This window comes from Pseudonaja textilis, chromosome 2 (genome assembly GCF_049901715.1).
Source record: "Pseudonaja textilis isolate UNSWEBS1 chromosome 2, rPseTex1.2, whole genome shotgun sequence".
NCBI lineage: Eukaryota > Metazoa > Chordata > Lepidosauria > Squamata > Elapidae > Pseudonaja > Pseudonaja textilis.
In genome coordinates this window covers 110380009-110394036 of record NC_141991.1, presented here as the reverse complement: position 1 = coordinate 110394036, position 14028 = coordinate 110380009, and the positions used below count along the sequence as shown (strand labels likewise).

Here is a 14028-nt window from a genome sequence, read left to right as displayed (position 1 = left end):
TTCTCACTTTAGAAATAGAATGCAGGATGAGACGAGACTGTAATATTATTATGATTTATGATCTACTACGTTATTGCTTCTAATCTTGGCTGGATGGCCAGATAAGGATCTTTTGTCTAACAGATTGCATATCCGTAAATAAAGGGCACATTTGCCTAGTTTATATTCTGACAGGCCAACAATCAAGGAAACTAGAATTCTATATTTAGTTAGAATTGTTTATGATATTTTGCCTTAACTATGAGAAACACTGATAACGAAGACATAGACCAATAAGTCAGGAAGCTATATCATTACAAAATCCTTCAAGAACAGCTACCAACAAAATTTGTGAAAGCAGTCCTTTCATTTTAGATATCAGAAGCAATGAAAATGAGTAAGTGAGATGAGGGAATAATGCACAGGGGAGGAATGGTAACTGAGGAGGAATGCCTCCCGAGTCCCCTAAAATGACATGTCCCGGTTTTTGATAGACTTGATGCATGCCAATCCTCCCAGATCTTACAGGTTTGGCAGAAACAATTGGAGTATCGGCTACTTGGTAGACCAGACTGGAAAATCAACTCCACGGGAGGACTAAAACTATACCTTATTGAGATAGACTACAATAACAGAATCTTGAAAGACTGATTGTGCTATCACTCTTCCTTTATATCCCAATAAATCCAGGAAGCATATGCTTGAGCTATTTCTGAACATTATTTTGCTTCCAGGAACATAAAATAATGTCCCTTTTTACCTAGATAATTTCTTCCGAAATGAATTGTCTCTCTTTACCTAAACGATCATTTCTTGTGAAATGAATGCATCCTGTTACACACAATATAACAACATATGAAAGTGATGTATATTACATTTCTGATTTACTACAATTTGAGAGCATTAGCTTTTCTTACTAAAGTCAGACTCCAATCTTTCCCAAATCCTAATATTCCTGGTTTAGTAAGAATCACTAGCTCCAACAATTAGGGATTTTTGGTTCCCAGGGATGGGAGGGACCAAAAAATTGGGAGGAAACACAGTTTTGGTCCAAATTTGGACACAGCCACTTACACCCTCAGTCTGACCTTTTTCCTAATTAAATACCAACGGTTGGGCCTGCCATGGAACTCTTAGAGAATGAAATAGAAAGCAGCAGCCCTTAATAGCAAGAAGATATATAGTACAAGAAGAATGTTCAACTAACTGTTAAGTGGCTCTGCTAGGATGATCTGCCAAGAGAAAGACTATCATCTATTTTTGTGCAATGGAGCCTGAAGTGAAGCTGTTTATTCATCATCATCATCATCATCATCATCATCATAGAATAGTATAATTCATGCATGCTGTGAGTAATGGCTGCATTGATTACAACTGCCATAATTCTCAATACATGTCCAACAGCCATATTAGAATAATATATTTGAGAGATGCTAGACCCATAATATTAGATCTTTACTACAAGAAAAGTTTGCTGTTCATTGTTTTTAATAATCTTTGTCATAGCCAGCCTCTAGAGGTCTCCCTTGCCTTACACACCAGCTTGATTAATGGTTTAAATTTAAAAATTGTTAGCCCTGTAGATACTATCAGAGAACTTATTGTCCTACTGATGTTGCTCAAACCAGCAAAGTCAATCATGAAGGCTGTTGTAATTCAACAGCCATCTGCAAAGCAACAGCTTGCCTACTACCATAGAAGCTATAACAGGAATTCCCAACCTATTTGTTCAAAGAGCACTTTTTACATTTTAAGATCATGTCGTGTGGATTAAAAGAAACAAAAAAAAGAGGTTGCCATGAAAGCTGGTCCATTCACAAAATGATTTCCATTAATTGGTGTGACCAAAAGGCAAATTACCCTAACTTCCTTATTTTCTAGTCTTCCAAGATCCTATTATCAATCTATGGTTTAATTTAGTTTTTTTTATTATCATGTAGGCACATTTTAAAACATTTAAAAAACACAGAAAAATTTAGTTATAACATCTGCTATTTTTATTTTATGTGAATAGGAATCTAAGCCATTATTGGAAAAAGATGACTAGAGGCCAGTGTTTTGCTTTGCAGCATGCTGATTTCAGTTTGGTAGAAACTAGAATAGCACTTCACTCACCAGCTCTGACTATTTTATACTAGGGCAGGGATTGACATTTTTAAAGAAGGAGGGAGGGGAACATTTCTCACTTCCTTTGGTTGATGTCATAATGTCATGAGAGAGTGTTCTTTGGTCATCAGGAAGTAAAAGGCTGAGTTATAACTGCCTTCTCCTCAAACATTGCCCTGTCTTATCTATTTGTGCAGCTGACAAATTATTTCCAGTCGCTTTTTTTTAATTTCATCCAGAAAACCTTTCCTAAACTGGAAGATTATAGTTGATGCCCTCCTGAAGCTGCCTTTGCTCACTAGACTCAAAGTTTAGAAGGATCATGATAGACTTGAATATTGGACCCTACCTAACAACATGAAATTCAATGGGGAGAAAAGTAAGGTTCAGCATTTAGGCAAGGAGACCCAAATGCACAGGCCTAGAATAGGTGGTACCTGGTTCAACAGCAGTAACTGTGAGACAGATCTAGGAGTCCTGGTGGAGAATCATTTAAATACAAGCCAGCACTGTGCTATGACCATCAAAAAAGCCAATGTGTCCTAAGCTGCATTAACAGAGATAGAATCAAGATCACATGAAGTGTTAGTACTGCTTTATAAGACCATACTTGGAATACTGCATCCAATTTTGGTCACCACGATGTAAAAAAAAAAAAATGTTGAGACTCTAGAAAAAGTGCAAAGACCAACAAAGATGATTAGGGGACCGAAGGCTAAAACATATGAGGAATGGTTGCAGGAACTGTGTATGTTTAGTCTACTGAAGGAGATGGAGACTAGAGTGACATGATAGCAGTGTTCCAATATCTAAGGGGCTGCCACAAAGAAGAGGGAGTCAATGTATTCTCTTAAGGCAGGAAGAAGCAATGGATGGAAATTTATGAAGAGATCCAATGTAGAAATAAGAAGCAATTTCCTGACAGAACAATTAATCAGTGAAATGGCTTGCTTCCAGAAGTTGTGGATACTCCATTAGTGGAGGTTTTAAAGAAGGGATCAGACAGTTTGAAATGGTATAGGGCAATGGTGGCTAACGTTTTGGGGCTCCTGTACCAAAAATTGTGTGTGCACCAGCGCACATGTACTCGCATGCCAGCACCCAGAATGCAATGCGTGCGTCCCTTCTCATGCCCCTGCACATGCGCACGCAATCCCCACCCCCACCCCTTTACCTGCACTGTGTCTCACAGCTGATTTTTTGGCTGGTTGAGGCCTTTTTCGGCTTGGAAAAAACCTCTGCGAGGCTTCTCAGGATGAATTATAGGCCCATTTCACCACTTCCGGTATCACAGAAAGGGATGAAACAGTCCTATAATTCTGTCTGAAAGGCCTTGCAGAGGTTTTTTCCAAGCCTCTGGGAGGCCAAAAAAGGCCTCAAACCAACCGAAAAAAAATCAGCTGTGAAGCACATGCATGCGCAGTGAGGTAAGTTTGCCTGCAGCTCGCGTGCCAGCACAAATGGCTCTGCGTGCCACTTGTGGCATGCGTGCCATAGGTTCATCATCACAGGTATAGGGTCTCTTGCTTGAGCAGAGGGTTGGACCAGAAGACCACCAAGGTCCCTTCCAATTCTATTATTCTATAGCCACAAGTGACCAAGTTCAACCTTGAATTCCATTAATTTTTATCTAACTGTAAGCAAGTGCTAACCATTAGTTCAAAAGATTCCTGAGCATAGGCTGTTTAGCAATAAATCAGTTGAATAAGATCTTCTTGTGTGGTCTTTCCCGACTGATATTGAAGCCTTTAGTCAGTAAATTAAAAAAGAACATGCACCAAAAAAATGGCTTAATTGAGTAAAGCTAACTATGGGCAAGTATATTATGCAAACATAACCTATATGTGATTAAATGTTTAACACCATACATGTTGTTTTATAAGAAAGACGCTTCCTACTTTTTAAAAAGGTTTTCAAGAAACCTTAAAAATATGAATTAGAATACATCAGTCTAGCATACAAAACAATGTATTTTATCCTTACATTACAATCACGGTTATTTATTACCCCTCTACTTTTCGCTCACCTGACAATAAATACAAAAAATTCTAGCAGGGGCGGAGCTGGCATTGCGACGATACGGCATGTGATCTTGGAGGTCTGAGATCGCTGCCAATATCTTTGCTCCTGGACAATCCTATCAGTTCTAAACCGTCCCGAAGAGACGGTGAAAGTGAAGAGCGCATCCTGTCGATCCCAGGGACACCGCAAAGTCCCTGGTAGATCCAGGAGAAGCTCTTCTTGCCAGTGGCAAAGAGGCAGCGATTAAAGCTGCTGAAGTTGGGACAGCTCCGAAACGGAAGAGAACAGAAAGAGAGAGTGTGCCGGTTTGGTGAGAACTTTTTCTTTATTCTAAGATCTGAAAGGACACCCTAAGGAAAAGAAAGAATCTGTAAAAGTTTTGAAAGAAGTGATTAAGTGGCAATTTTAAACAGGAATGTCAAAGTAATGTTTTTTTTCCTCATTGCTGGATTTTCTATACATGATCTTATATTTTGAAACTGGACTGGTTTTTTCTTTTTCATCTATTTTTTTTTCTCCTTTTTGATTTTGTAACTATTTTAGGCTAGAGACTCCCATTTAGTTATTTCTTTTTTAAAAATATCTTTTTCTTTCTTTTTTATTAATTCTTATTGCATTTTGCTTGGAAAAGGAGGGGGAAAGTGAAAGCAAAGAAACTTTGTAACACTGCCAACTAGAGGCTTGGAAATATTCTATTTCTTTTGTGACCAGACAAAGCTGAGAAAGAAAAAAATGAGACTTTTTTTCAAGGACATTGCTATTCGATAAGATAGAGGGAAGAGCATGGGAGAGTATTATTGCAGGTGCTCTTCTGGGTTTCTATCAACAGCTGGAGTCTGGTGCTGAAGGTTATAGAAAAAGAAAAGGTGGTAAGTTTCTGGAGAAGAGTGTTATAACAAGAGCCTTGGATAACTAAACAAAGTGCAGTGTGTTTTCTTGATTTTTTCTAAGCTGTGCTACCCCTCCTCAACAGTTTACTTTTTGAAATAGCTATTTGGACTTTTAGTTCTTTGGAACTTGTCTTTGCTTTTTTTTTTCTTTATGCTTGTCCTTCGAAGTTAATTTTTTACATTTGTTTTTTATTTCAAAAGAAAAGTTTTAGTATTAATGATTCCCTTCCTTTTCTTTTTAAGAGAGCAGCCTTTTTTTTCTTTTTCTCTTTTTGATTTTCTGGTATTCTTGTTTTTCCATCTACCTCCAATACTGGTTTTTTCTTTCTTTTTATCTTCCTGGCTTTTTTTTTCTTTTTCTCTTATGCAGTCTTTTATATTTGAGACCTTTTAATTGGATTAAGGTGTTGAAGAACCTGAAGAATTTTTCCTTTTTTAAAAAGCTTTTTATTCTTCACTTTTCCGTCTTTTTTAGGATTTTACAACTTTTTCTCCTTTGTGTATGTTTATGGTTTTTTCCTTCATTTTTGAATTTTCATTGTTATCTAATTAATCGATTGGATTAAGGTATACAAGAACCTAAAGAAATTCTTTTTTTATTATTATTATTATTATTATTATTATTATTATTATTATTATTATTATTATTAGGTTTCTTTTTTCCTACTATTTTTATTTGGAATCGCAATTGGTTACTTTACAATTGGATTAAGGTCTAGAAGAACCTGAAGATTTTGAATTGTTTGAAATGAGTAGGAAATTAACAGCTACCATCTCTTCAACTTCTACTTCCTCCTCTCCACCATCTGGAGGACAATGTTTAATACAGACAATGTTACGGCAAGAGAAAGAACAAGAACAAGAAAAAGTGACCCTGCAGATGATTATGCAAGGAATTCAAAACATTCAAACAAGAACAGAGAACACTGAACAAAGAACAGGGAAAACTGATGAAAAAGTCGAGAACATCCAACAAATGATGATGAAGTATGATGAGAGACTACTAAAAATTGAAGAAGAAGATAAACAAAGAGATAAGAAGATTGGAGACATTGATACCAGATTAACTGTGCTTAAACAAGATAAAAGTGGTATGCTGAGATGGGAGATGGACAGATCAGAATTTTATCTCAGATTCCAAAACAGAGGAAGAAAAGGGACAAATTCTAGCTAAGATAATGATAGAAATATTGGCTGAAGCTTTGGAAATAACGGAAGAGAAGATGATGGATGGAATAGGTGAGGTTTATCGAGTCTTCACAAGATACGCAATGAGAAATAGCCTACCAAGAGAAGTTCACATCAGATTTACAAAGAAAGCCATTAAAACGCAAATATTGCAAGTGGCAAGAGAGAAAACATTGAAATATAAAGATAAGGAGATTGTGGTTTTGAAACAAGTACCTAGAAGAGTGAGAGAGATGAGAAGAGAATACTGATTCTTGACCAAATTGCTGCTTTAAAAAGAGGTGAATTATAGATGACTGATTCCAGAAGGTTTAATGTTCACATGGCAAGAACAGAGATACAGAATTGATTCAATTGAGAAAGCTGAATCGTTTTATACAGAATTTTTCAGAGGGAAAGAGGAAGAGGCAGAAAAAGAAATTTCACTAATTGAATTCCAAGAGGACTGCCAAATGATGACTGAAAAAGAGGAAGGTGCAGTAGGTGGAAAGGAGGAACCCAAAGGTCAACTTGAACCAAGATCCACGAGAGCTGCCAATCCTAATGATAAAATATAACCATGGAAGAGAAAAAACTGATTACAATTAATATAAATGGACTTAATTCAGCCATTAAAAGTAGGAAAACTTTCCATAAATTAGAGAAATTAAAATTTGATATAATCTGCTTACAAGAAGTACATATTAAAAAGCAATATGAACAATTGTTGATACAGCCAAAACTAAGGAAAATATTGACACAATGCAAGAAAAGAGGAGTGGTTTTATATATTAAAGAGACTATTCCAGCAAAATTGATTTATACTGATGACGACAGAAGAATACTAATGGTGGAAATAATGGATAATAATACAAAAAGACTCCTGATTGCAATCTATGCCCTGAATGATAAACAAGAAGAATTTTATAAAAAATTACATATCAAAATAATTGAACTGGACTATGCTAATATAGTTATGATGAAAGATTTTAATGGAATTGTAGACAACAAACTGGACTATACAGCACAGAAAACAATAAAGCAAAACAGAAAGATTCTCCCTAAGTCTTTTTTTTAATATGGTAGATGAAATAAACTTAAAAGATACATGGAGAGAAAGAAATGCTAAATTAAACAATACACCTTCTACTCAAATAGACACTTATCATGGTTCAGAATAGATATGATATGGATGTCAAAAAATTCTAGCATGAGTTTAGTTGTTGCATGCATAGAAGCCCTTCACCCAATCATTACATAGCTAAAGGTTAACTAAAGAGCTTGAGGAAATATTTCAGGTTATAGTTGCCAGACTTTAATTCATAAATCTATTCTGATTAGTATAAAACTAATATTGGCTATAGTTAGACATACTCATTTTAGACATTGACATTAGCCCTGTTACAGCTGCCACACACCAAGTAGAAATGTGGAAGTATTTAAATAGTAACTATGAAGCATATTATTGTTTGTCTACTTCACATCCCCCACCCTGCCATTCTATGTTTTCCACCCAATTAAAATATTCCTTTTAAGTTTCTTGGAGGAACAAAAACTTAAGATTTGCCAACCCTGATTTTAAATATGAAGGAAAACTATGAACATGCTTTCCTTCTGAAGAGCTTCCTATCATAAACATAAATCACCGGACCATTTTTAATTACAGACTAGAAGGGAATTTGCTATTTTAGTTTGATGCTCAGCTGCTTTGCTTTGGAATAAGTGCCATTTTGGGGGAACAATGGTTTTATACAATCACACTTTTTAGAAGTAAAAATAACAAAATTGGCATAACCATAAATCTTCCTGATCTCTAGCTGTCAGCTATAAGTTGTTTTTAACATAGTTTATATACACTATTGCAATATCTTACCTGCAGTGAGTGCTAAATCATCCAGGTAGTTGTCCTGGCCTGTTTCTCACCCCCATTCTGTTTTTTGCTTTTATCATCTTTGGGTTCAATATTTTCTTAGCTTCAGGTCCATCTGATTTTCTATACTAAAAATAAATTTATAGAAGTTTACAGACTGTACTACCCATTCCAAAGTTACTTTTATTTTTAAAGAGAGCTTATCTGGCCCTAAATGAGTCCTGCAAACTTTCTTAAAGATGATGAGCAGTGACAATCATAGTTCTTCTGTAGAATGTTAATTATCATAATGGCCTGGTTCACAGTGTCTAAACAGACTTGGGAGTTGACAAGGAAACCTCCAGGGAACACCATGTCTGTAGCCAAGCTTGGGAAATTGAAAAAAAAAATCCCAGAAGAAGGCCAGTGCAAGCCATCCTTTATTGTTGCCAAGAAACTACATATCTATTTCTGTGAAGATACCAGGAATCAAGCTCAGCTCAAAATTAATTTATATGGATCCATTTCCAGGAGAAATCAACTGCTGTATGCAAGGAGTTTCCCTGTACGAAAGAAAAAAAAAAGCAGGGGGGGGGAAATATCTGCTTACAGGGCTTTTTTTTAAAAGGAGGCAATACATCACTTCTCATAATTCAAACTCTTCTGAGAATGCCGTAGTGCTCCTTTTACTCTTCTGCTAAGAACCACTCCAGTCAAATATTTTAAATAATTATTTTTTCTCATTATAACGAATGAAAATATTACATGTAACATTTGTAATACTCAATCCATCTTGTCTTTTCTGATGTATGGGATCCACAGCTTCTGCTCTATATACAAAACCAATGTCCATTCTGACTGGTCCTTATGCACATACGAAGGAGCTGGAAAGAAGTCGCCAAGAGAAGACCACTTTGAGAAAAGATGACCTTGATGATGACTTTGATTTTTCAAACTTGGCAAGATGTGTGGACTTCCAAGTCCCAGAATTTCTGGGTTAGCAAGGGGGTTGAAGGCCACACATCTTAAACTTATAACCTTGAAAAACATTCACCTAGAAGTTGTAGAAGCCTCCTGATAAGAGTAGTTGGTCTCGCTGGATATGAATGAAAGTTACTCATTTGTACAGAGGAAACTTTTTTCTTCTCGCAAGCAGTTTTCCGTTTCAGTTATCTAGAACTTAAAAGCAACCCTAAAAGCACCTTTCCTGCTCCAGTAGGTTCTTCAGGGGAAAAAAAAAAAAAGAACTACAGCTCCCAAAGTCCTTTGTTGTTCAGGTGAAGCACGGGGTGTGTTCTAGCCGCCGGGACTGGGATTTCCTTTGGAGAAAAAAAAGTTTTCTTGGTGTGAAGAGGAGCCCTTTAACCTGATTAAATTTGGAGGAATAACTTACAAGGTGAGTGGAAAAGATAACCTGATGTAACTGTAGAGCTATGTCGTGATTCCGGGAGTTGTAAAAAGACTCTTTATTTGGTAAGGTTTTACTTTTTCTCGCACGTTTTACAGTTGTTTATTTGTAATAATCGCGGGGGTCTCTTGGTTGCAAATTGGGGCCTGAATGTGATCTCCGTTACTCCGATCGCTATCCTGGATCTCAGAAATTCCATTGTCCATCGTAGGATTTGCTGCAGGCGGGAAAATCACCCGAGGGACGCGGCTACAAAGATTCCTGCGTGGAGTAATTGACCTCTGTGATTCTTTCTCACACCCACGAAGCTGCTTGTAGAAGTGAGGCCCCTGGTCCTGGAGGGGTCGAGCCATGAAGCAGACTAAAAAGTCTAATGTAAATGAACGCACTAAAAATGATCTTTCTTTCTTTCTAATGCATTCCGAGCCCCAAACACAAATGCATAATAAGCACTTGCTATTTGGCCCAGAGAAAATCTTAAAATCAATTACGGTATTTAATTGTAGGCTCCTAAGGTATTGGATTCAAATCAGGCAGGGTTTTTCATTTTAAAATTTCAGCTTTAAAATAGTACGCCTTTCTACCTTTTGAAAATCTGAATGGGGCAATAGAAGCACTAGCTATAATGTAGAGGCAAATCAAAAGAGGCAAGATTTTAACGGGGAGATCTCTCTGGAAAAACTGGGTCTGCTTCTTTACGATAAAATATCACTTATTACAACCCACATACTGCATAATTTACTCCTAGTAAGAAGTTCAAGAAGAAGTGGTGCTTCTCGCTAAATATAGATCTCGTGGGTCGTAGGTCTATTATGATAAAAAAAAAAATGTAAAACTCTGCAGAATCCTCAGAAACAAGAAAGCACTGACATTTCTGGACTTTAAATTTTACTTATAATGAAAATGAGCCTGTTGCCTTTTCCGAATAAGTCTATGTTTTGTACTGTAGGATTAGGTTTGCCTCATTTTTTTTCATCATTCCCTCCAGAAGAGCCCTTTTAAGCAAATAAATAAATAAATAAAATTTAAAAATGCTAAGGTCCTGATCAAGTTTAAACACCAGTAATTGTAATAATCTTGCTCCCACATAAATAGGCTGGGATCTTCAGCATGAACAAGAGTAGAAGAGTTGCTGGAAAAATCATTTTTCTTTCTTAACCCTTTTGGGATCATGCCCCGATGTATCAGAGAGCTCATTTTAAGGAGGTGGCTGCCAAGAATATGCCCAGAGAAAAGGGAGGGTGGAAGATGAGACAGCAGGCTGGACTACTTGGCACAGTGGGAGCAAAAAGCTTGGGTTATGCAGCCTGTCCATTCTTCTGAAGCTGCCTGAATGAGAGAATGTAAAGGAGGGTTGCCATCAGCCGGTAGAATAGGATGCTTTTGATGGAGGCAGTGTTTTACTTTTGGACCATGACATATTTCAGGAGCTAAGGTGGCCTTTGGACAGCCTTGTGTTGGTAAGTAACCAGGCTGTAATTTTTATTTTGAGGAATGAGCTACCAAATGCATTAAAGATATACCCGACCAGCTTTCTTCCTATGTTTTTCTTTGATGGATATACTACTGAGCTGCCGGAGAAATTGGCAGAATTAGGAAGAGACAACCTCCTGTGAGGTCATTTCCCAGCTTTCTGATGGAAGCCAGTTTGTTGGGTGATAACTTTTGTACCTTCTTATCCAGTTTTCTTCTTTCCCCTGCAACTGTGCTTTATAATTATGAATTCCTCTGGGCCATACCAAAGATACTGGCAAAAATATAGAACTGCAGTGAGGTTATTCTATGAGCGTTGAAATATTTTTGTTTCACCACACAATATATGGTGGAATAAATTAATGAAAATATAAAACATATATTTTCTCTTTAGTCATTTTCTTGTTCCTGCACACTATTTTTGTAATGTGCGCATGCACCCATGAATGGGAGAATGATCTAGAGCAATGGGCTGGCTGGATGAATCCAAATTGGCTCCTTAGAGCTCAGCAGTGACCATGCCAATTATAAATTCTTCCCTGGTGTGGCTACCAATAAATGATCCAAAATTGGGTTACACCAACTAGTATAAATGCTGCCAATGATCTTCAGTTGTAGTTTGTTTCTGAACTGAGCAAAACAATCCGGTCTGGGTTTTTAAGAGAGAAAACAGTGTGACTCACTAGCAAATTGGAGAAGGGTGGGGGAGGACTATGAATCCTATAAACTCATGATATATATGCATGGCAAAACACTTGAAGACACCCCCTCAAAAAATAAATACTATTGAAATGGGGAAAGTACAGATAATTGTTATTGTGCAGATCAAGGGTCACCTGGGTAGATATCCTCCAAAGCAGACTGAAGAAAGAATACACACCATCTTGAATGGCTTAGACAGTGATAAAAGTTTTGCTATTCAGTTGAATTGGTGCCAAAGCAGGACAAAAGGCTTCTAATTCATTGGAAAGGCGGGCAGCCATGACGGGCAAGCAAATGATTTCATGCATATCATTTACTCAGCAGCTGGCTCCTTGCATTCTGTGGAAGTGAAAGAACAGGAAGCTTGACATTTATGTGTAATCCCTATATCATGCCAATCTGCATGATGGGCCTGCTGGGGTAACAGGTTATAAGCTGAACTTTCATAAAAAAAAGAAGAACCCAACACTGCTCATATCAAACATGAAGCATTTTAGAGCAGATGTGGGCAGCTCTCTTGGCATCCACCTTATCCATCTAACGATTTGTTTATATCCTACTTAACTTAAAACAATAAATGGAAATTGAGATGGTGCAAAGAAAAGTGCCAGTATCTAGCTGCAGCTGTAGTTGCCTAAAAGCTGTTTAAAACAAAATGGTGGGTGGCACCATTGAGGGAGGTGCACACGGTTAAAAAAAAGATTTTCTGTATTGCTGCTACTGTTGAGTTGCTCCTGGACATCCTTGAGTCAGGAGAAAACTATTCAGACTGCCCCTGGCAATGTCATAATAAGCCGAAAAGTACTAATTTAACCAAGTACAGCTAAAGGTGACTTAAGACTGTCTCATCCATGGGTTGGGAATAAGATAAAGGCAGCGTCATGGAACATTGCAGAAAAACCAGTACCAGAGTATTCTGGATCTTTGGTTAAGTGAAACCACCAATCAAGTGTAGGCTCAAACTCCAAAGAAATCCCTATCCAGTATGGTGGCTGGGGAATTCTGGGAGTGGAAATCCACTCATCTTAAAATAGCTAAGGTTGAGAAACATTGACGGAGAGGTTTGCTCAGAAAAAACCAAGGAGGTGATAATAGCAGAATAAACCAATGGATAGCTAGGAAAATAAAGAAGTGGAGATGATTCACTGAACAGGAATATACCTGTTTCACCTGGTCCGTTTGTCTTTCTGTTCCCCAAACATCTTGGCAGACCAAAATTTGTGCAGAGACAATTCATTCTCCCCAAGTCTTTCTTCCTGTGAGAACTAGTGAGGTGGGGGGGTGGGATTGTTTTCCTTCTCCATGAAGCATGTTCCAATATCTAACAGGTTGCACAAAGAATGGGGCGGGGTGTCAATCTATTCTCCAAAGCATTTGAAGGCAGGATAAGAAGCAATGGATGGAAACTGATCAAGGAGAGAAGCACCTAGAACTAAGGAGAAATTTCCTAACAGTTAGAACAATTGATCAGTGGAACAACTTGCCTCCAGAAGTTGTGAATGCTCCAACACTGGAAGTTTCTGAGAAGAGATTGGACAACCATTTGCCTGAAATGATATAGGGGTCCTACCTGAGCAGGGGGTTGGACTAATAGACCTCCAGGGTCTCTTCCAACTCTGTTATTCTGTTAAGAATGGGATGCTTTCCTTGCTTCCAGAGATGAGCACGATTGTTCTCCCAGCCATCTTCTGGATGTGAAAAGACATTCCATATAGAGAAGGGGTGTTCAGCCTTGGCAACTTTTAAGACTTGTAGACTTCAACTCCCAGCATTCCCCAGCAAGTACTGGGGAATTCCTGTTTGGCTCATTCTTTACTGGATGCTTTCCTTCATACAAGAGGACTGGGAGAGCCATCAACTCCAGGAAAGAAAGAAAGTTCCAGAGTTTTGCTGCTGCCTGATTTGTTCAGCAAGGATGACAAAGGTTGCCTAGCTGAGGCCCAATATGTTAAAAGTTTAGAATATCAAGAACTAGTAGCTCAGGCTTCAGGATTTTCTGAAAATCTTAAAACAGCAGCTGTTAGGTAAGCTAAATTTGCTTTTCTTCTGTTGCCACACCCTTAGTTCCCCAAAGCCGTGACTCTCTCTAGCTTTGTTTACCCTTGTGTACTTTGGGATCAGGAAAACATTAAGGCTCTACAAAGCACTGAAAGCTGCTACTTCACAACAATCTTTGTCCTGAAGCTGTTACTTAGCAGGAGCTGGCTTCCAATTTTTGCAACGGGGAGGTGAGAATACATAACAAAGCTTGAGGATTTGTGTTTCAGAAGTTTGAGTTCCTTCAGAAGTTTGGATTCTGTCTCTATCCGGTTGGAACAAAGACGTCTGATAGTCCATGTTCAACCTCTGGGGTGGACCATCCTTGTCCCTGTATCAGAAGATAAAAATATGTGACGTAAAATGGGTCAAGACTGGTTTGCTGCTGTCTTTTT

At 37.8% G+C, this 14028-nt stretch overlaps 1 protein-coding gene across 6 annotated transcripts in view; it reads left to right on the top strand.

The window, feature by feature from the left end:
* The first annotated feature begins 9292 nt into the window (after positions 1-9292).
* Positions 9293-14028, top strand: part of TMC6 (transmembrane channel like 6) — a 33730-nt gene continuing 28994 nt past the window's right edge. For 2 of the 6 annotated variants that reach the window (XM_087922982.1, XM_087922977.1), the window contains exon 1: positions 9307-9409. The gene's annotated coding sequence lies outside the window, so the exon portion shown is untranslated. Of the gene's footprint in view, positions 9410-10696; positions 10882-13395; positions 13621-14028 lie in introns of those variants that run through there. The other 4 variants (XM_087922978.1, XM_087922980.1, XM_087922981.1 and 1 more) reach the window with 4 other exon arrangements.